Source organism: Podarcis gaigeae (genome assembly GCF_964106915.1).
Source record: "Podarcis gaigeae genome assembly, chromosome: Z".
Lineage (NCBI taxonomy): Eukaryota > Metazoa > Chordata > Lepidosauria > Squamata > Lacertidae > Podarcis > Podarcis gaigeae.
The window spans coordinates 24,532,615-24,553,874 of NC_139691.1; positions in this window are offsets into that span (position 1 = coordinate 24,532,615).

Below are 21,260 nucleotides of genomic sequence, written 5' to 3' on the forward strand. Positions count from 1 at the left end.
GCATGTGCATGTGCCGCGGGGCAGTTTGCCCCGCCCCCTGCACTGGGTGCTGGTTAGCGTTCCTTCACCCCTGCACCACAACTGCCTAAGACCCCTGCTCTCCAGCGTTTTCCCCAGTCAACCTGAGTCTCCTCCTGCATGAAGCTCCCTTCTCTTCCGCTTGCTCTCTTCATGCCTCTCTTAATCCTGGGAAACCAGGGGGATGAGGAGCTTGTTGCAGCAGGAGGGGGAGGCACCCAAGCTTCTTCACCAGCCAGACTCATCTCTGCCACTTGACCTTCTTCCTTCCCTGCTTCAGCTTCAGCTTCAGCTTCTGCCTCTGATTCTTTACTTCAGTTTGCCACAGACTCTCCCCGCCCCCTGCAGCCTTCATGAGATCTCAGATGGCCCCATGAGAGCTTTTAAGCTCTCTGCCTTGCGTGTTTAATTTGTGCAATGTCAGCTGGCTGGCTGGCTGGCAAGCACGTAAAACTGCAAGGAAAGGGGCTCCTTGTGAAACAGCAAATGGGTGGGGGCCCTCCCTCAACTCTTAGATAGTTAGAAGTACAAGGCCTGAGTTCAGAGTTGAGTTGCCCTAGAAGTGATGTGCTACAGAAGTAAAGCAGCAAGCTGGAGAGAGAATCAGAGCAATGTGTCTGAGCTCTGTTTGAATCCAAAGCTGTTGATATGCAAGAAACTAGATTCTTTTAGGGTGTTAATAATGTGAACCCCTCCATTATAGACACAGGTTGTATATAAAGAAACCATATATCATAAAGACACTACAGCCTCTGCTGTGTGTCATCTCCAAAAGGAATCCTAAACCCAGGGTAAGCTCCTGGAACCCCAGGAATCTTGCACCGCTCAGAGATTGAGGTAGCATACATAGGGGCGAATGAAGGCAAACCGCCAGCTGCGCACGCGTTGCACCACTACGTAGGGCACATGTGCTATATACAGTACATGCATGAGACACCGTACATGCATTGTACGTAGCGGTTTGCCGCCGGCGCTACCCGAGCACTGTACAGACAGTGGCGGGATCCTCTGTCACAGCTGCAGCAGCGGTGGAGGGATCCTCCACTTGTGATTGTAGTGGTGACGGAGGGATCCCACCACCATCCATATGGCATTCGGGCGGCGCCGGCAGCAAACCGCTATGTACAGGTGTGTGGCATCACTACGTACAGCGTATGCATGTGACACTGCACAGGAAGGTTGCAGGAAGACAACCTTACTTAGAAATAATTTGCTTTAAAGAAGCTTCTTCATGTCATTGTACATCATTAGCGTTGCTGATTGAATCGTCTAATTGGTTTTCTTTTTTGCCCACCTAGACTCCGTATTCTGAAATTGGTAGAAACACATTTTAGAAGCCAGGAAATTTAAAGAAGGAAAGAAACAGGTTAGAAAGGACTATGATGGGGTGGAAGAATGAAACAATTTCAGAAGGTACCAGGCGGCCACATAAAATGAGCTTGAGGGCCATGTCTGACCCTGGGGAATAGATTGCATATATGCACCATAGCCTGCATGCCAGATTGCTGGAGGGAATGAAACGACTGGATGCTCATATTGGAAGTTTGCAGGGCCAGCCCAATACATTTTGGCATCTGAGGCAAACCACAAGATGGCACTCATCCCCAGCAGGGAAGAAGGGGTGAGTGAGTTTCTGCATCAAGAACAATGGGGAATAAATATCTACAGTGGGAACAACAGTGAAAGGAGACCAGCAATACCTCTTATTCACCAAGAGGTCATTGTAGAAGCGGAAGGGCAGGGAGCTGCTAAGGAGGATGTAGATTGGACTTCAAAGGAATATGCTGTAGCTGTTGCTGCAGCAGTAGTGGGAGATGCATTCCTTGGAGGCTAGATCAGCTGCCCCTGTGGATCCTGCTGCCTGAAGCAGTTGCCTCACCTTGCCTAATGAAGTTTGGAAGACTTCCATACTCAATAAATCAATGGATGCATTGCAGCATGCAACACACAGCTGGCTGACAGAAAGCAGAGGGCCAGGTTCTATTTTCCCAATGAAGTCTAGCATTTTTCAGGGAATTCGGAGTCCATATTCCGAGCTGCACACAGCTCACAGGAACATGGAGTGTTGTATTGGGTGTATATTATGGGCAATTTTCTCCAATACTGCAATAGTCCAAATATTGCTGTACTAGGCTTTGAATGGTCCAAGTTTTTTCAATTGAATGGTCCAATTTTTTTCAATTGAATGGTCCAAATTTTTTCAATTGAAAGTGAAACCACAAACATTCAGTGCCGTATGGTGGAATTTTATTCCATATGCTAATTACATCAGATGTGTAAAAATACATGTCAGCGATGGGCAAAAGGGTTCGGACTGCATGAAGTTTCTTTTCCTTCCCACCATAAAGGGACTTTTTGCTTCTTCTTTTTCCTTTTCATTGAAGTGTCTACAGTGTGATTTATCCAATCTGTTTACTGTGTTGGTGAGAGTTTTTTTTTTCTTTCAAAAAAAGGAGGGGGTGGGTATACGTTTGCTTCAAGGGCTGTCCAGGTCAAGTCCGGTTTAAAGATAAAGAAAACTAAGAAGGGAGAGATGGAGATGCCTTGAGGTTGCTCCATTGGTTCTTTCTGCACCTGCTTCAGCATGGACTGTTAACTCATCTAATGCTGAATTCTATGCACATTTACCTGGTTCAACTAGAGTGTCCCCATGTCATTCTTAACAGAGGACAGTCCTTTAGAGGGTTTTCTGGTCCAAAGCTGGCTTAAAGGAAAAAGATATGTTAGAAAGGAAATACAGAAGGGCTTTGTCAACTATGGTAAGATATGTTTAAATTATAGTAATTATTGCAAAATCTGCATCTATACACATAAAACAGCTTATGCACTGTTTATGGAAATCAGCACCTTATTTTGTCCTCTTTTCCAATGATAAAGAAGTGGTCACCAAAGAACCCCCTGGTGGGCCACTGCTAACTAAGTCAGTGATCCACTGACCACATGCTGGCACTGGGTTTTGGTTTTTTAATCTCTGTTTTCTAGTAGTTCTGGGAAATGCCATAACTGTGCTTCTAGGGGGGAAATGAAGCCAGAGGGGCTGGATATCTTTGGAGTTTTGTAACTTTGGCTAGGTGAGTACTGATGGATGTGCAACAGCAGGGATCTTCTAGTTTGTAGCTTAAGTGCTAATTCTGTTTAAGTCAACTAGTCAGGAGGGGGGGGGGCTAGGTGAACAGCATGATTTTCCTTGAGGTGTCACATTTTCTTAATTGGCTTTGTAGTTCTGATTAAGTTTTCCTCTGTATGTTTGGCATTATGTTTCCCTTCTATGTACAAGGCCTGCCCTGAGAAAGGCAAGATCTCCACTGTCTCTTCTCAGATTATATACTGTTGAGTTTTGTCAATAAAGTCAGGACTTTTCTATGTCTGTGTTATTTAAGCAACTTTGCACACAATTATGTATATACATTTTGCTTGTAGCATCTGTAGCACTCTTCGGGCTGTGACATGCGAAAATTAATTTACAGTGTCCCTGCTGCTAATGCTAGTTATTGTACAACAGGCTAAATTTAGTTTCTTTTTCATCTGCTCAGACTTTTGCTCTGTGTTGCGATGATGTTTCTGTTTGTTTCAGCACATTAAACTGAAATCACTTCATTGCATCTTGCATGTGAATGTACACAGAGCTGTACTGCTTATTCACTAAGATTGCTGCCCATGAGCCTTTGATGCCTGGGAGGGGAGGAGAAAGAAAGATTAATGGCAATGGGAGGGGGAAAGATTATTTGTAGGCTAGAAATACACTGTGCAGACAGGTTTTTTTGGCCTTCCCCTTCTTTTCCCTTCTTTTTGTGCTCATGAGAAAGAAAGGTTAGAGTGAAACTTTAAACAAATGACATTTTTGGAAAGCCATTAAGTGATCCAGCTCACAGGAATCTGATGTCCCCCCCTGGAGCCTGAGACAGGTGCGATAAATTCAGAAGTCATGGAAACAACACATGAAGACAGTCGAGCATGATGAACAGCAACAGCTGCTGTCAGGGTTCAGCCTGCAGACAAGGATCAATAAGTCACTTGCTGAGCAACTGGCTCTTCGGTATAACCATAGCCACAATGGGGATAGTGCTGTAATCTGAAGCTGCAAAAGAAAAGAAAACTCTCCAAGTAAATTTCACCTTGCTTTTCTTCCTCCTTCATTCCCTCCCTGTCTGTCTTTCTGTCATTTTTCTTCTCATTTTTATAAGTGCCAAAATAAATCTTTTACTCTTGACGTTTTTCAGGGGCATCTAAATCCAGAGGCCTGCAAGGGATGGTGCAGAATTTCAGCTCAGTTTGCTTACCTGTTTCACACTTTCTGAAACAATACATGAACTGAAACACAGCCATCCTTTGAAATATTCATTTAATCTGAATTTTGCAATGCACTTCTCTAGCTGAGCAATGTGCAGAAAAATGCATCTACTAGCATAAAGTGTTCTCTCTCTCTCTCTCTCTCTCTCTCTCTCTCTCTCTCTCTCTCTCTCTCTGGCATTTATATACTAAGATCCAAATTTAGGGCAAGTACTCTTTGGCAGTGGCAGAGTATATGCCTGTGATGCCCTGGGCAGACGCAAGGGGTGCGTCCCTGAGGGGGCAGGGGTGTGGAGGGTGCCCTCCCACATGCCACAGTTCAAGGTAGGAGAGGGGTGGGGAAGCTGCTGCCTACTCTCCCCCTGCTCTCTACCACCAGGTCAGGCATGATCTGGCGGCAGAGGTGCTGCTGCTGTGGCTGGGTGTGCCCCACTGAGGTGGGATGCTCCCTGCCTCCAGATCAGACATGACCCGGCAGTGAAGCAACTGCAGCCAGGTGCGAGGCACCTTGCATCCAAGGAGTGTGGGCAGCAGCATTGCCGCTGACTCTCTTGCTCTCCACCGCTGGGTCAGACCTGACCCAGAGCCATTGCAGCCAGGCATGCCTCACCGCAACAGAGGAGGGCTGCTCTCCGCCACTGGATCAGACGAGACACAGCAGCAGAGCTGCTGCCACTGGGCATGAGGTGTGTGGCAACCATCTGCTCTCCTGACCCAGGTCAGGCCTGACCCAAAGGGCAGAGCTGCACCAGGCACAAGCACCACAGCCAAGGTGGAGCTCCTTCTGGCGTGGAGTCAGACTCCAATGAAGGAGCCTGCTTGGGGGGGTGTCTGTTTGTGTCCCCTCTCGATTTTGCACCCGGGGCCACAGCCTCCGTGGCACCCCCACATGCTACACCTCTGCTTTTGGGTGAGAGGACTCCAGGAGAGATTTAAAGTTACATAATATGCAACGAAGTGTGGAAATAGGCTGGTAGACCTTTAAAATATGCCCTTCTAAGCGAGATCCAAAATATCTCCTTAAAAAGTTTCTTTCCAAAGTTTCCCTCTTCCCTTAGCATAGGAAAAGATCACGTGTTTGGTAAGTTTAAAAATGATTTACTTACAAACTCTCCAAAGGTCAGATTCATGTGCTTCATAAAGATCCACAGACAATAAAACTTGGTTTAGTTATAAAGTGGTGAAAGTTCCTAAATTTTTGGTATAGCAACTGAAGCTGGTGAGAGCCATGTGGTCTGAGGGAACAGACTACTGTGGGAATGGGATGCTGGAATAGTGAGCCATTGGCCTGATCCAGCAGGCTCTTCTTATGTTCTTAAGTGAGACAATTGGGGCCCAGGAGGACTCCCCTGAGTGAGTGCCTGAGGGCCCTGCTCCTTCCTGCCACTTACCATCTGGCCTGGGGCGGGGCCTGAAGCCTCATAAGGACTGCTTGCTGCTTGCTGCCTGCTGCCCAGGAGGACTCCCCCGAGTGAGTGCCTGAGGGCCCTGCTCTTGCCACTTACCATCTGGCCTGGGGCGGGGCCTGAAGCCTCATAAGGACTGCGTGCTGCTTGCTGCCTGCTGCCCAGGAGGACTCCCCTGAGTGAGTGCTTGAGGGCCCTGCTCTTGCCACTTACCATCTGGCCTGGGGCGGGGCCTGAAGCCTCATAAGGACTGCGTGCTGCCTGCTGCCCAGGAGGACTCCCCTGAGTGAGTGCCTGAGGGCCCTGCTCCTTCCTGCCACTTACCATCTGGTAATGGTCAGGGGTCCCTTTACCTTTACCTTTAATGTTCAGTATATTTCACAATATTAAATCACTAACAAGCAGTAATAGACAGCATCCAGCAGTTATTAGTAACAGAGATGCTGTGATAGCTGCATTTGACAGTATTGTTCTCAGCCACCCCAATCTCTGAGCAGTGCAAGATTCCAGGGATTCCAGGAGATTACTCCAGGTTCCTGTTTCCTTTGGGAATGAGGCACAACTACAGTTGCAACCTTGGATTCAAACTGACATCAAAAATTGCTCTGTCTCTCTGTCTTCTCCCAGATTTCTGCTTTTACTTCTGGTGCACATCATTGCAACTTTCAACTCTCAACCCTTCCTTTGTTCTCCTTACATCTCACTATTCCAGGAATAGAAGACCTGATTGGATTTTAACACTTGCTGTATCCAGGGATTAGTGGGGTCTGGCATACAGCTCAACACCCCAAACTCATAAATGTATTTAGCTGCTGAGAGTATTTACTTGTTGCATATTTCCCAGCATTTCATGGTTAGCATGCAATAACATTTAAGTTATCTGAGACCATTTGATAACTGACAAGCAACAGTATATTCATTCTCTGACAGCATTAGATACCTGATATACAGGAGCATTTAGAATTGCTCAACATTCAATAGAAGTTGTTTTAGCATTTGAGTGTATTGCAGTTGTAGCCAACATGGTGCACCCCAGATATCTTATAGGCTACAGTCCCCATGACTCATTGGCCATGCTGGCTGGGGCTTATAGGAATTGTAGCCCAAGAACATCTGAACGTCATCACACTGGCTACCCCTGCTGAACTAGATAGTTGTTATACAGTGATGTTTAGCACCTGACATCTCACAGCTCATAATGTTTCCAACGGCCAAATCTAGGCAGGTACAGTCAGAAGAATATGAGGCTTGAGATGTAGTCCAATGTTATGTTCCAATATTGGACAGATTACAAGCAGGACACAGAGGAAACAGCTGCCCCACTCTTTGTTCTTAGTATCCAGTATTCAAAGGTTCATTGCACCTGAACATGGAAGCTTCAATGGCTAAAGCACACAGGCTACCTTTAGCCTGCATACTTTGAATATTTTTGTACAGGGTGGTGTACAAATGTAGAGTGTTGGACTACAACTTGGGAGTCATTCAAATCCTCACTCATCCACGAAGCTCACCAGGTGACCATGAGGGCCAGTCTCCATCTCTTAGCCTAACCTACCTCACAGGGTTGTCATGAGGATAACATGGGAAAAAGAAGAACTATGTGAGCCCCCTTGGGGTTTTTTGGAGGGAGAAAATGTGAGGTCCAAATGTAGCAAATGATAAATAATAACAGGTTGTCACCAACACAGCATGTGCTAGTTGTTGCCATAACCCCTGGAAGAACCTGGACATGTCCTGGGGGGGGACAGACACATACCCATCTGGGTGGATTTTTACATTTTAAAGGAAATGTCTGGTTTTTTTGGGGGGAGGGGGCTTGGGCTGCTTTGCACACTGCGGCTGCTGCCAGCCTGTGTGTCTCTTTCACTGGCTCAGGCTGGCAGTGGCTTCGGCTAGCCTCTTTTTTGCTCTTCAAGAAATGGCAACCCTAGCATGTGCAGAGTTCCACTTGCCACTTAAAGGGACTTCCCCTTCCTCTCCTCTTCTCCTGCACCCTCAAAATTAGCTCCCAATCCTCTGGGGCAGATTTTGAGGAGGGTTTGTGTGGAGAGGGCTATAGGGCAGAGGAGGTGGGAGTTTTGCTGCACAAATAGGTGGATGTTGCACAAGCTGAAAGGCTGCAGTGAATACAACCTAATAATCCTTATCATCAGCATCTGCATCACAACAATAATAGTTTCCCCCTGCACAGAAAGCTCGAGTGCATAATGGAATGGATCTGCTTCTGCTTTACAATAATACATGGAATGTGTCCTTGACCATTAAGTATGAAGCAAAATCTAGGCTTCATTGCCATCACTTTGCTCAGGCCTTTTCTTGGGGAGTCAAGCTTAAAGCGGGGGAGGGTCAATTCCAAGCTCTTATCTCAATAGGCTCACATTTTAAAGGATTTAATCCTGACACCACCAGCACAACAAAAGGAATCCATGCATTCACACTTCTGAATACCAATGAGAACTTAATCTCCTCCGCAGCAATGAAATACAGTGTTGACTGGCGAAAAGACAGAGGAACCAAAGCACTGTGGATTCCTGAGAAGTGAAAATAATATTCTGCGGCTGCTGTCAAAGAAGAAAGAAATCAGATTAGATTTCAGATGACTTTCCAAGGGAACATGATCAAGGGAAAGAGCAGCGGGGACAATAATATATCAAGATGCAGAATCCCGTTTTGATATCAGGCGGTATCTGTGGAGGTCATGATTGTTATAGCCCTGATTAAATTACCAAAGTCCTGGTGTCTGTTCAAACCAATTACCTTCAATAATGCTGCGAATCATCCTGTGGCATTACTGGATTTGCAGCCTAAACAGATCATGGCAGTTGTTCAACAATATTCCTTTGTATAGCAACACCCAACAGCCAGAGGTAGTTCTAATACAGCACCTGGTATTTTTGGGTAGCTGCCAGGGGACCCTAAATGACTCTTTAGACCCCCCCCCTTTAAAAATAAATAAATAACAGTTTGACACTGCCATATGGTGCAAAGGCAATATTGAGGTCAGATGGCAGAATGGAAAGGGAAGGGGTGGGGTTTGGGGAGGGGTGAGGGGTGAGATGAGCCCTCTCCCACCACAACAGTACTTTATCTGCATCCAAATATTCATTTTAGTCACTAACAAAACCTCAAGGAGGGTACGAAGCACAACTGGAGAGGGGTGCTCCGAGCCCTGACAGAAAGAGGCTTGGGGGGGCTGCATTTGGTCCCTTAGCCTGATATTCTCTACCCAGCACCCTTAACAAATTGCGTTTGGGGGGGCAGGGGGGCATTTTCTGGATTGGCTCAGGCTTGCCTTGGACTGTCGCTGTTTGGGCTGCATACACAACATACATTTAAAGCACCAAAGAATGCTGAGAACTGTAGTTTGTTAAGGGTGCTGGGAATTGTGACTCTGTGAATGGTTAACTACATTTCCCAGGATTCTAAGAGGACTGTGTGATTTAAATCTGTATGCAGCCATTGTCACATTCCTGCTTATGTCACTGGGAGTGCAGCCAGAGCCAGAAGTCCTTACTTATCATTTAAAGGGGGCTGCTATATTTTGAAGAGCAAAAAAGAGGATGCACTTGCCAACTTCTACTTTTAACTATGGACAGATGAAGGTGATGGATTACATGGAACTGGCGGAAATGACTGGCAGAATCCGAGACCAGGGAGAAGAGTCGGTAGAAGAAGGTTGGAAGAAATTTAAAGACTATCTACAGAAACATTGTAAAATTAAGGAATGTTAGAAGGATGTTGGAATGAAGTTATGTGGTTTTAGCAGCAATGTTACAAAGGAGTAAGTAAAAATGGATTGTTAACAGGTGAGAATGTAAAGTTACAATATATTAAGATAAATTATTAAGATAAAAACAAAGATGGAAAGGATTTGCTGAATAGAACTAGAACACAAAAAAGGGTGGTGTGAGGAGGTCAAGGAAACAAGCAAATGAAAGATAAGTTATGGAAAGATTGACTTGTTTTTAATTGTTTTTATTTTTTGGTATTTTGTAATTTTTGTTTTATTTTCCTTTATTTTTGTAATTTTTTGAAATTTCAATAAATATTATTTTTTTAAAAAAAACTTCTACTTTTAACTATGGATCACTGTGATGACTCTCATTTTACATACCCATGAAAAAGAGGGTGTGTCCTGGAAATAGAGGACAAATGGCAACCGTGGCTGTTCAGTCGACATCCTCTTAAACAATTTTTAAAACGTTAAGTGCAACTGTGAACCAGCAGGATCACCAGTCGTCACCGGTGATCTCAAGAAACTGGAGAAATCCAGTCTCCTCTCTCATTTGTAGCAGTGGCTGCCAGAATCAATACTGACCACTAGGAGAACTATGTTTCTTTGACCTGCTGAACACAGTAGGGCTTTAAATGACCCCTCTGCTGCTTTCAGATATTTGTGCTACATACACAAAGACCAGGAATGGAGGGTAGGGGACAGACTAGGGCTTGCAACCCTATTCATCTACTTGTGATGTCACAGAATTCCAACAAAAACAGACATGGGAGCCAATGAAATTGCCAATGTTCACTTATTTGTGTCAAGTCTAAAACAGAAATTAATCCAGTGAATATGATTGTCATTCACTGTTGTGGCTACTTTCAATCTACAAATTATTTATTTGTTTATTTTTAAAAAATAAAGTTTTACAGCAATAAAAATGTCCCAGGGTGGGTTGCAACATTAAAATAGTAATATTTAAAACAACTTATCACCACAAAAATAAGGTAGGTCCCAAAAATATATACCTCATCAAATCATAGAATTGTGCCGTTGGAAGGGACCACAAGGCTCATCGAGTCCAACCTCCTGCAGTGCAGTTTAGGAATCTTTTGCCCAATGCGGAGTCTTGTGCTCTACCAACTGAGCTGGCAGCCAGGGTGAAGAGGTGTGTCTCTTAAAGCAGTACAGTGAAGGTGCCAGACACATCTCTGTGGGGAGAGAGTTCCACAGCTTAGGGGCTGCCAAAGAGAGTACCTTCTCAGAGAATACCCACCAACACTGACCAAGGGTTGAGGAACTACCAAGAGAGCACCATTTGCTGATCTCTTGGGAAGGGGTGGTTTTGCAGATATTTTGGGGCTGAGTTGTGAAACAAGCTGGGAGGATTCATATACCCACAAGCTTCTGGTCTGGGCTGAGCTGGTCTCCTCTAACAAATTCAAGCCTGAAAAGCTGGTTTGGGATAGGCTCTGAACATAGGGCAGAGGGAGGAGAAATACAAAGATACATCATTTTCAGCCATTACTTTTGATGTTGTCTTAGGGTGACAAATGACAATCTTCTATTTCTGCTTGAAAGGCTGTACAGTAGTACCTCGGGTTAGAGATGATTCAGGTTACAGACGCATCAGGTTACAGACTCTGCTAACCCAGAAATATTACACCAGGTTAAGAACTTTGCTTCAGGATGAGAACAGAAATCGTGTTCTGGCTGCGCAGCGGCAGCAGGAGGCCCCATTAGCTAAAATGGTGCTTCGGGTTAAGAACAGTTTCAGGTTAAGTACAGACCTCCAGAACGAATTAAGTACTTAACCCGATGTACCACTGTATTGTTTAAATATGAAGAACCATAGGAAGGGAGAGCAGGGAGGGGCCTGGAAGTTCCCCATGCAGAGCACCTGGTTAGCAGACTGAGCGGACTGGCAGACAGGCCACCTGGCCAGGGTCTTTCCCACTATGGAAAGATCTATTTATCCTAATATAGTAATTATATATTTATTACTGTATTAGTTATATTTATTGCCGTGTTCATCATAAAGCAGTAATTATGCAATTGCAGCTGTGCATATTCACATAGGAAACATTATGCAATTCTGAGTCCTCTTTTATCCTCTTGGTGATAAATTTTCTCTTTTTCTGGTGGCCACCCTCTGTGGTATCTGGACACCAACCACATAAATACAATTTCCTCTACTATTTCCTAAGCAATCTGAGTTCTGTCCGACAAATAGGTATTTTTTTATCAGTAGGTTTAAAAAGAACACTTAATGGAATTCAGGAATTCTTTTGTGGCACATCCTTGCCAGAAAGATGGCTTTTTGACGGTACAAAAATGATTAATTGCCTTTTGCTTGCAGATAGAATTTGCTCGCATCAGTGACACACAGTGCTTGTGGCTCTGTATATTATGAAGGAGAAATGTAGATGAGTTGACGAAGATGCAATCTGGTTTTCAACATGGGGCAATGGGAAAGCCCTAAAGCCAGCAAGGAAAAATAAATAAGAGCTGGAATACATTTTCTGATGGCTAAAGGGCACCTGTTTCCCCTTCAATTAAGCTTTGTGGAATGTCCTCCAATCCCACATGCTTTTGTTTGTAGTCTTTTAAATAAAGCATCATTATCTGGAGCATCATTAACTGCCAGCTCTCTGACATAAACATGACATGCTATCCATATCAAACGCACAAGCAGCCCTTGTTGAGACTCACCAGCTTGCATGAGATGAGAAGCAGGCGGTAACAAGGGGAGACACTAGCTAACACAGTAAACTGAAAGCCATGTTCTGAAACCTTCTGCTGTCTTCTGTAGATTGGCATAAATAAGGTTGACATGTGACCAGTTGTATTTTGCTTAACCAGTTTTTTATTTTAAAAAGTTGTCAAAAAATTGCTTCTATCTATTGGTTTAATTTATATGCCACTTCATATCTGAACAGAAATCTTTAAATCCACATTCAAAACCAAACAATGCAACAACTATTACTACTAATTCCTCATGTTAAGTAACATCGGTAATCAATAAATATCTTTTATTTGCTTAAGGAAATGAGCTGGTGAATTTTCATGGACACTTCAAAAAGATAAGAGCACACTGCAGACTGGTGTGGAAATGTGGAGAACTTGAGATTTGAAAAATGAGAAACCAAAATGGACAGATTCAACTGTTCTTAACAGGATTCCATAAATTAGTGGCTGAAGAGTCCCAAATTAAAATGTGGATTCAATATGCCAAAAATTGATATCTTAACATGTGCTGACCTATTTCCTGTTTCCTGGCAGTATTATATTTTCCTGAGGACCCCTGCAACTCCATCTAGCTGAACTGCATTATGATGATTTGGAAAACCCTTGTGTGGAGAAGTGTGTCAGAACACCTCGGTGAAAAGGCTCATGGCACAGCATGCAATTTCATTCACAAACCAAGTCTAATTAACAGCACTTTAAATTGCCAGCTGTCCCTTCAAGAAGGTTGCCAGGATGGCTTGAGGATGGCTCAAAACTCAGTTGCCAGGGTCAATGCTAACACATCCAGACATTGTAGACAGCTGAACAGGCAGCCAGCATTTTCAACGGGTAAGTTTTATTTACTGGTTTTAATGCCATTTTAATCTTATGGAAAGCTTTAAATGATTTGCAAGATCTGCTAAGAGAGCTGTTTTTGGTGGCCAAGTGATAGGATGTAAATCAGGGTAAATCAGGGTTAGGGAACCTTTTTTTAAAAAAAAAACCCCGCAAGGGCCACATTAACTTCTGAGCAACTTTCTAAGGGCCACATACCAGTTGTGTGTGGCCAGAGACAAAAGTGAGTGGAACAATGGAAATTTTATTTCCCTAAGTAGGCTAGCTGCTACACACATCACTCTCTAGCTTCCACCCAGGGAAGAAGTTCAAGGGCACATTGCAGTCAGGCAAAAACATTTGGGGTACAAAGCATGGCCAATGAGAAGTGTGGCCTGGGGAGAGATCTAAGACCAAACAGATAGGCATAGAGGGATGCATCCCTTCAAGGCCTAAGATATACCACCTGTAGAGTAAGGAAATGCATAGTGAATACTGCATAACAGGGTAGGCTATGAAACTGGTTTGCACATTCTGCCCTCAAGTACAACAAAAAGTGTCAGAACAGTTTTCTAAAAATAAATGAATCTTTTTTTTTAATATAAAAAATACCTCTTGAGTTTGGCTTGAGATAGTGATGGAAAAAGTTCCATTAAATGCTCCTGAAGGCAGAATGAAATTACTGGGCAGGCAGCAGGGCACATACTGCTTTCTCTCCTCCAACAGAAGGGAGTCCAAGTGGAAGAATTATGGGGGTGCTACCACTGTCTCGGCGGTTTGAATCCCCGTGACAGGGTGAGCTCCTGTTGCTCAGTCCCAGCTCCTGCCATCCTAGCAGTTCAAAAGCACAAAGTGCAAGTAGATAAATAGGTACCGCTCTGGCGGGAAGGTAAACGTCGTTTCCATGTGCTGCTCTGGTTTGCCACATGACCCGGAAGCTGTACGCCGGCTCCCTCGGCCAATAAAGCGAGATGAGCGCCACAACCCCAGAGTTGTCCGCGACGGGACCTAATGGTCAGGGGTCCCTTTACCTTTACCTACCACTGCCTCCCAGCATCTTCTGCCTGAGGAGGTAACTTCACTCAGCCTAATAGTAGGACCAGCCCTGGTCTTAAGTAAGACTAATCAAGTCATTGCAGATTGGTGATCTAATTATCTGTCTCTTTGAATTTGTTTGAAAAGCAGCTTTGGGGTATGGGGGGGGGGAATAAATTGTATTGGGACCAAGGTGCTAGAATGTGTGTGTGTGGCTCTTTCTGGGAATGGGCAAACTGTGGCCCCTATAAGTTGTTTGTCTCCAGGTCTCATCATCCCTTATCATTGGCCATGCTAACTGGGGTTGATAGGAGTCCAACAGCATCTGGGAGACCACAGGTTCCCCATCATTGCCCTATACCATTGCCTCAGCTGAAATGCTTCACCCCTCCTAAACTGCTTTCTGCTCTCTGAGGGCAGTGGAACAACCAAGAGGGCCCCCTCTGTCAATCATAGCACCCAAAGAAGTCTGTAGGGAAAGAGGCAGTCTCTCTGATATTTGGGGCTTGAGTCATTTAGGGTATTAAACACTAACTTGAGCATCTTAAATTTGGGCCACAAACTGGCAGCAAATGCAGCTTTTGTAGAAAAGGGGTTGTAAGAGTTCTAAAGGCAGCCCCAACTGGCCCCTAGCTCAGGTACATCATTTCCCACCCAATATTCTGGGTGCCCGGCATGTGACGTCACACCCACGTATGATGTCACACGTCACCACTGCAGTGGGAGGGCCTGATGGAGCACCCCACCACAGTGCATGACATGTTGGGTCACCCAAACAGGCATCCACAGTACCCCTCCCCCCAAGATGGCGCCTATGACCTGGCTGCTGCAGCCTCATATAGAGCCCATTGCAATAATCCAATCTGGAAGTTACCAGAGCATGGAATATTGTGTCCAAGCAATCTCTGTCAAATAGGGGCTGCAGCTGGTGAGCCAGCCAGTGCTGTAAACAGGCACTCCTAGCCAGTAAGGCCACCTGGGTCTCAAGTGACAGTGTTGGATACTGGAGTACCTCCTCCCCACAAGCTCTGAACTTGCTCCTTCCTGGGATGTGCAATCCCTTCCAGAACAAGCTCTTTTTCTACCTCCTGGATTTGACAACTTGGAACACATAACACCTCTGTCTTTTCAGGATTCAGTTTCAATGTGTTGGCTTACATCCAGCCCATCACTGCCTCCAAGCAACTGCCTAGGACTTCCACTGCCTCACCTTGTTCAGATGGAACAGAGACAAAGAGCTGGGTGTCATCTGCACATTGCTGCCACTTAACTCCCAAACTCCTGATAACTCGAAGCGGTTTCATATAGTTGTTAAATAGCTTGGGACCCTGAAGAACACCAGCCACCAGCTACCAAGAGGCCAAGAAGAACAAGCAGCGTCACACTCTCCCCATCTCTCTCCTGACAAATGTCATCAACCAGGGCTGTCAAGGTGAGGTTGGCTTGGCTTTTCTTTTGGTATTCCTCTTTTTTAAAAGTTGTTTTAAGATATTTAAAGCATGACATGAGTTTTGAACATTTGGGACTGGCAGCAACCCCTAACTGCTTGTGCCAGTTATATAATCAAGTGCCGCATTAGTCATACTTAAATTGTCTTGTTTGGCAAACAAGAATACTAATGACTCTCCCTCTGTCAGTCTGCCATCCTGCTCTGGCTTAGCAATGTGCTCCTTGTAAAGAAGCCTAGCTGTTCATCTGTCCCTAGTCACTCCCTTGGCATTAAGACATTTTGATAGCTGACACAACAGGGTGGGGGCTGTGCATGATGTGCAACTGCACTTACGCCTGTGTTGGATTGCACCATTCAACAGCTCTTATCACGCTAGCAGCCATTGGTATGTTGATTTGGTATGCGCCTCACCAGAGCATCATTAGCTTTCCCCAATGTGTAAAGGGATTACGGGATGCAACTCTTGAACTGGAAATCCAAGTGATAGCAGGCAGGGGATATTTATTTTATTCATTCTGCTCCATTCCCACGAAACACCATGAATGAAAATGATAAAAACATCAAGAATAAAAATACACATAAAAACTATTTCAAATCCAGTACAGAGACAGACTGGGGTAAAAAATCTCCACTTAAAGGGCTTGTTGAGATAGGCCAGGCATAGGCAAACTCCGGTCCTCCAGATGTTTGGGACTACAATTCCCATAATCCCTGACCACTGGTCCTGTTAGCTAGGGATAATGGGAATTGTGATCCCAAACATCTGGAGGGCCGGAGTTTGCCTATGCCTGAGATAGGCACTGAAAACACATCCGACATGCCCTCTGTTTTATATGTAACAGGAGGGAGTTACAAAGGGTAGGTGTCAAAACACTAAAGACCTTTTTGCAGGAGTCCCTCTCTTTCAAAGGACAGTGATTGTTTAGGAATATAGCTAGTGATACAAATTTTGGAGTAACAGTTTATCCACACTTCAGCTTATTGTGTACCCTTTGTATAGGAGCCAACTCCTAGGGGCTGAGGTCCCTTCAGCCCCCCACTAAAATATTTTACCCTCCTCAGTTAATGGGCATTGAAATTTAAATGGTATTCATGCACTGAATCTTGTGATTGATTATAGTAGTGTGAGTTGGGCTGATGCTGGAAGCCAGAGATAAACAGGGGCAAGTCTTGCTTTGTCCTGGACCCAAAGCTGAGTTTGGGACATCCTTGCAAATCTAATAGGGAAGCTAGTTCTGTTGTGGTTTTAACACTGTGAGGCCCGCCATCCTATGCTCAGGGTGTGAGTGTGGGTGTGTGGGTGTGTAAATAAAACCATATACAGTGCTACCTCTGGTTGTGAACAGATCTGTTCTGGAGCCCCATTCGCAATCTGAACAGAACACAACCCACGTCTGCGTGTCTGCGCATGCGTGGGTCACGATTCGCCATTTCTGTGCATGCATGTGACATCATTTTGCGCACCTGCACATACGTGAGCAGCGAAACCCAGAAGTAACCCTTTCTGGTACTTCCAGGTCGCTGTGGGATGCAACCTGAAAAGATGTAACCTGCAGCGTTCGCAACATCAGGTATGACTGTATTCTAAAGACACCACAGTCTCCAATGACTTTCTTTCCAAGGAAACTGAAGTCTGCGTAAGTACAGGGATGCCTTGCCATGGGATGGAGTCTCTTGCCATTTGGATGCAGTGGCTGTGCACAACTGTATGCATCTTCATTACGTAATTTTCCACTTGAAGTTGGGGGGGGGATATTTCAGCATCCACATCTATTTTTAAGGGGTGGGAATGAAAGTTGTAAGACACAGATGTACTAGATGATAATGTGATGATATGAAGCAAAGCTTCTTGAGCACTGTGGTTTGCTACTTATAGAATAAAGGAAACAAAGATTGGTGGCAAAGTCTGTAACAGAATTATCACTTCCCACTCATGTTTTCCTGAAAATTTTTCATATGGAACATAAGTGTGATTTACCTTTTTATCAAAGCTGCCATCACAGCTCTCATAAATAAACAACAAAGGCACTCCAAGAGTAGGAAATAAAACTGGCTTTCTAAGTTGTTACATTAGAATCCCCAATGAACTTATCTTCCATTTATCCTCACCTGCTAAATCTCACATCTGGTGTCTGCTTTTCAATACATCAATTCAAATCACGCACACCTCTCTAAGCTGCTATTTGCTCCATAAGGGAAAGAATACAGGCACATGCAAACCTTTTCAAATGGGCAGATAGCAATTTAGGAGGGGTGAAGCATTTCAACTGAGGCAATGGTATAGGGCAGGGATACTATGCATTCCCTTACTCAACAGGTGGTGAATCTTAGGCCTTGGAGGGATGCATCCCTCTATGCCTATCTATTTGGTCTCCCCAGGCCACACTTCTCATTGGCCATGCTTTGTACCCCAAATGTTTTTGCCTGACTGCAATGTGCCCTTGAACTTCTTCCCTGGGTGGAAGCTAGAGAGTGATGTGTGTAGCAGCTAGCCTACTTATGGAAATAAAATTTACATCCATTGTTCCACTCACTTTTCTCTGGCCACACACACACACACACACACACACCTGGTATGTGGCCCTTGGAAAGTTGCTCAGAAGTTGAAGTGGACTTTGAGGGGGTTTTTAAAAAAAGGTTCCCTAACCCTGATTTATATCCTGACACTTAGCCACCAAAAACAGCTCTCTTAGCAGATCTTGCAAATCACTTAAAGCTTTCCATAAGATTAAAATGGCATCAAAACCAGTAAATAAAACTTACCTCTAAAATAACATTATAGTCAATGACACACACACACCCAAAGCAGAACAGGGAGGTGATTCCAGTCATGTTAAAGCTGGTCATCAAATTCAGGTCTGGTGATGATGGCTTGGTAGCAACATTTTAAAAGGTTTATTTCAAAGATTTATATTCCACCTTAAGAACATAAATCAAGCCAGCTAGGTCAGGCCTATGGCTCATGTAATCTAGCACCTTGTTCTAATGGCTAACCAGATGCCCAAATGGGAAACCTGCAAGCAGGATTTGAGCACCCTCCCAGGGCAACTGCCTCACCCCCAGCCAGTATATATCAGAACTAGCATGCTATATATCAATAAAACAAACTTTAAAATTATGACATTAAACCAGAAGCCAAAGATAATGCAGAACACCACATAGTAAAAAATGTTTTCAGGATCCGCTTAAAAGCCAGTAGAATAGGAGCAATACATTTCTCCCCAGGGAGGGAATTAGTACTAGTATTAATTAGACTTGTTAATTTCTTGTTAATTTCTTGTTAAACCCAAATTTACAAGCAACATACAACACATTTAAAAACATGGCTATAAATACATTATACTGTAAATACAAAATATCCCCTATCACAGCTATAAGAAGCTTGCAAGAAGCTTTCGTAGCACACTAGGAACAACTCATTTTATCAAAAAGATTGGGGAAATGTTCAGCAAAGACACCAAGTGGATCTTGAGAGAGCTTTCCATGAATGGGGAGCCACCAGTGAAAAAGCCCTGTTCCACCTTGTCATCATCCTCCAAGCCACCTCAGAAGAGAGACCTGGAGAAGGGCTTCTGAAAAAGATCTAAGGGTTTGAGTAAGTTCATATCAGGTGAGGCATTTCAAAAGATATTGGGGTCCTAATTTGTAAAGAGCGTCATAGGTAAAAACAAATTCTTTAAAATGGACTCAGAACAGGGAGTCAGCGTAGCTGTAACAGCATTGGTGCAAAATGATCTGTTTGCCTCAAACTATAAACAGTCAGGCAGCCACATTCTGCACTAGCTGAAGCTTCCAAACCATTTTCAAAGGCAGCCCCTCATCAAGCATGTTGCAATGGTCCAACCTTGAGGTAACCAGGGCACAGATTACTGTCACAACATTATCCTTCCCAAATGGTGACAGCTGCATGGAGCCATGACTTAAAAGTTCCCCTTCTCTCTCAGTTTTGCTGCAGACAAAAGATGATTGTGGAGCACAATCTGCTAGTAAGCCTGCAATTCCACTCAGTTCCATAACAGCAATTTCAACCAGAGGGCCCTACAACAAAGGGGGAGAGGATCAGCTTCCCCCCATTGACATAGCCCAATCCAAATCGGGATCCTGTGCCGCTGCCTTTACAAAGGGGAAGTTACACTGGGAGCTTGGGAGGGTTGCATTCATTTCCTTCTCCCATATTTCCCCATCTGGCTGGCAGCAGCTCTCCAGGGTTTTAGGCAGGAGATATTGCTGCTGGGAATTGAACATGGGACTCACTGTATACAAAGCAGGTGATAGACTGAGCTACATTCCTTTCTCTATGAACCAGAAGTTCTCATTGAAGTCTTTGCCCCAGATTTCTTGAAGCCCAAACCTGAGAAGAGGACTAGGGCTTGAGGGAAGGACCACTGAGGCAGATGTAAGCAGAGAAAAGTCACAATTTATTGTTGCATAAAGTATATATCAAAAACACTTGCTAGAGTTGGTGGCAAATCATGAGAAGGCACCAGAGAGCATGTACACCCTCCCCCCCTGTCCCTCCCCAAACTAAGACTTAATATTACCATGTTCTGATTTTGGACACCCTTAGCAAAATTCCAGGATGGTCCTAGCATCTTTTGGAGAGTAGGAATCATCGTTCAAAACCCGTTGAAAATTCTGGCTGCCTGTTCAGCTGTCTACAATGTCTGGATGTGTTAGCATTGACCCTGGCAACTGAGTTTTGAGCCATCCTCAAGCCATCCTGGCAACCTTCTTGAAGGGACAGCTGGCAATTTAAAGTGCTGTTAATTAGACTTGGTTTGTGAATGAAATTGCATGCTGTGCCATGAGCCTTTTCACCGAGGTGTTCTGACACACTTCTCCACACAAGGGTTTTCCAAATCATCATAATGCAGTTCAGCTAGATGGAGTTGCAGGGGTCCTCAGGAAAATATAACACTGCCAGGAAACAGGAAATAGGTCAGCACATGTTAAGATATCAATTCTCGGCATATTGAATCCACATTTTAATTTGGGACTCTTCAGGCACTAATTTATGGAATCCTGTTAAGTTGAATCTGTCCATTTTGGTTTCTCATTTTTCAAATCTCAAGTTCTCCACATTTCCACACCAGTTTGCAGTGTGCTCTTATCTTTTTGAAGTGTCCATGAAAATTCACCAGAATTTTAGTGCAGATTTCTTCTAATATAAACTTTTGCAGGAAATTTCCCCTCTCACACACATTTTTGCAAATCGTGTCCTTTCTAAAAGAGGGCATGTGTTGCGGTGAGACCTGGAGACCGACCTTCTGTGTTGTGGGTGGGTGAGATTGGACAGCCACAACACCTGACTGGTAGGTCCCTCGTTGTTGGGTTCAATCTGGCCGATGGGACGCAGTCCAAATGGATCAAGACACCTATATATACCCACTTGGCTGATTGGCTGTTGCCATTTGGGTTTCGCCTGCCGTGGAGCAAATCGTCCAAACTTGTAAGGTTGCAGATAAGCTCTGGTTCAGGTGATAGGGAAGGGGGAATGCTCTTGCCATCCCTATGTGAAGGGTATTCCGTTAAAGGAATCCAGGGATTCAACTGGTTTGGTCAACCCCCGAGAGGGGGTTGTGCCCTTGCCTAAGTCCAGGGGGGCATCTGGGTGGTGAACATAGTCTGTTCCCAGCTTTTTGCCTACCCAGATGTTCACCCTCGTCTGACCTATGCTGGTGCCCTCGGTCAGCGCTGCCTGCAAGGGTGCAGGGAGTTAGTTGAGTCTATGCAACCACTCACCTTCTGTGATCAATAAAGTTGTGGCCTAAATTCTGCCAAA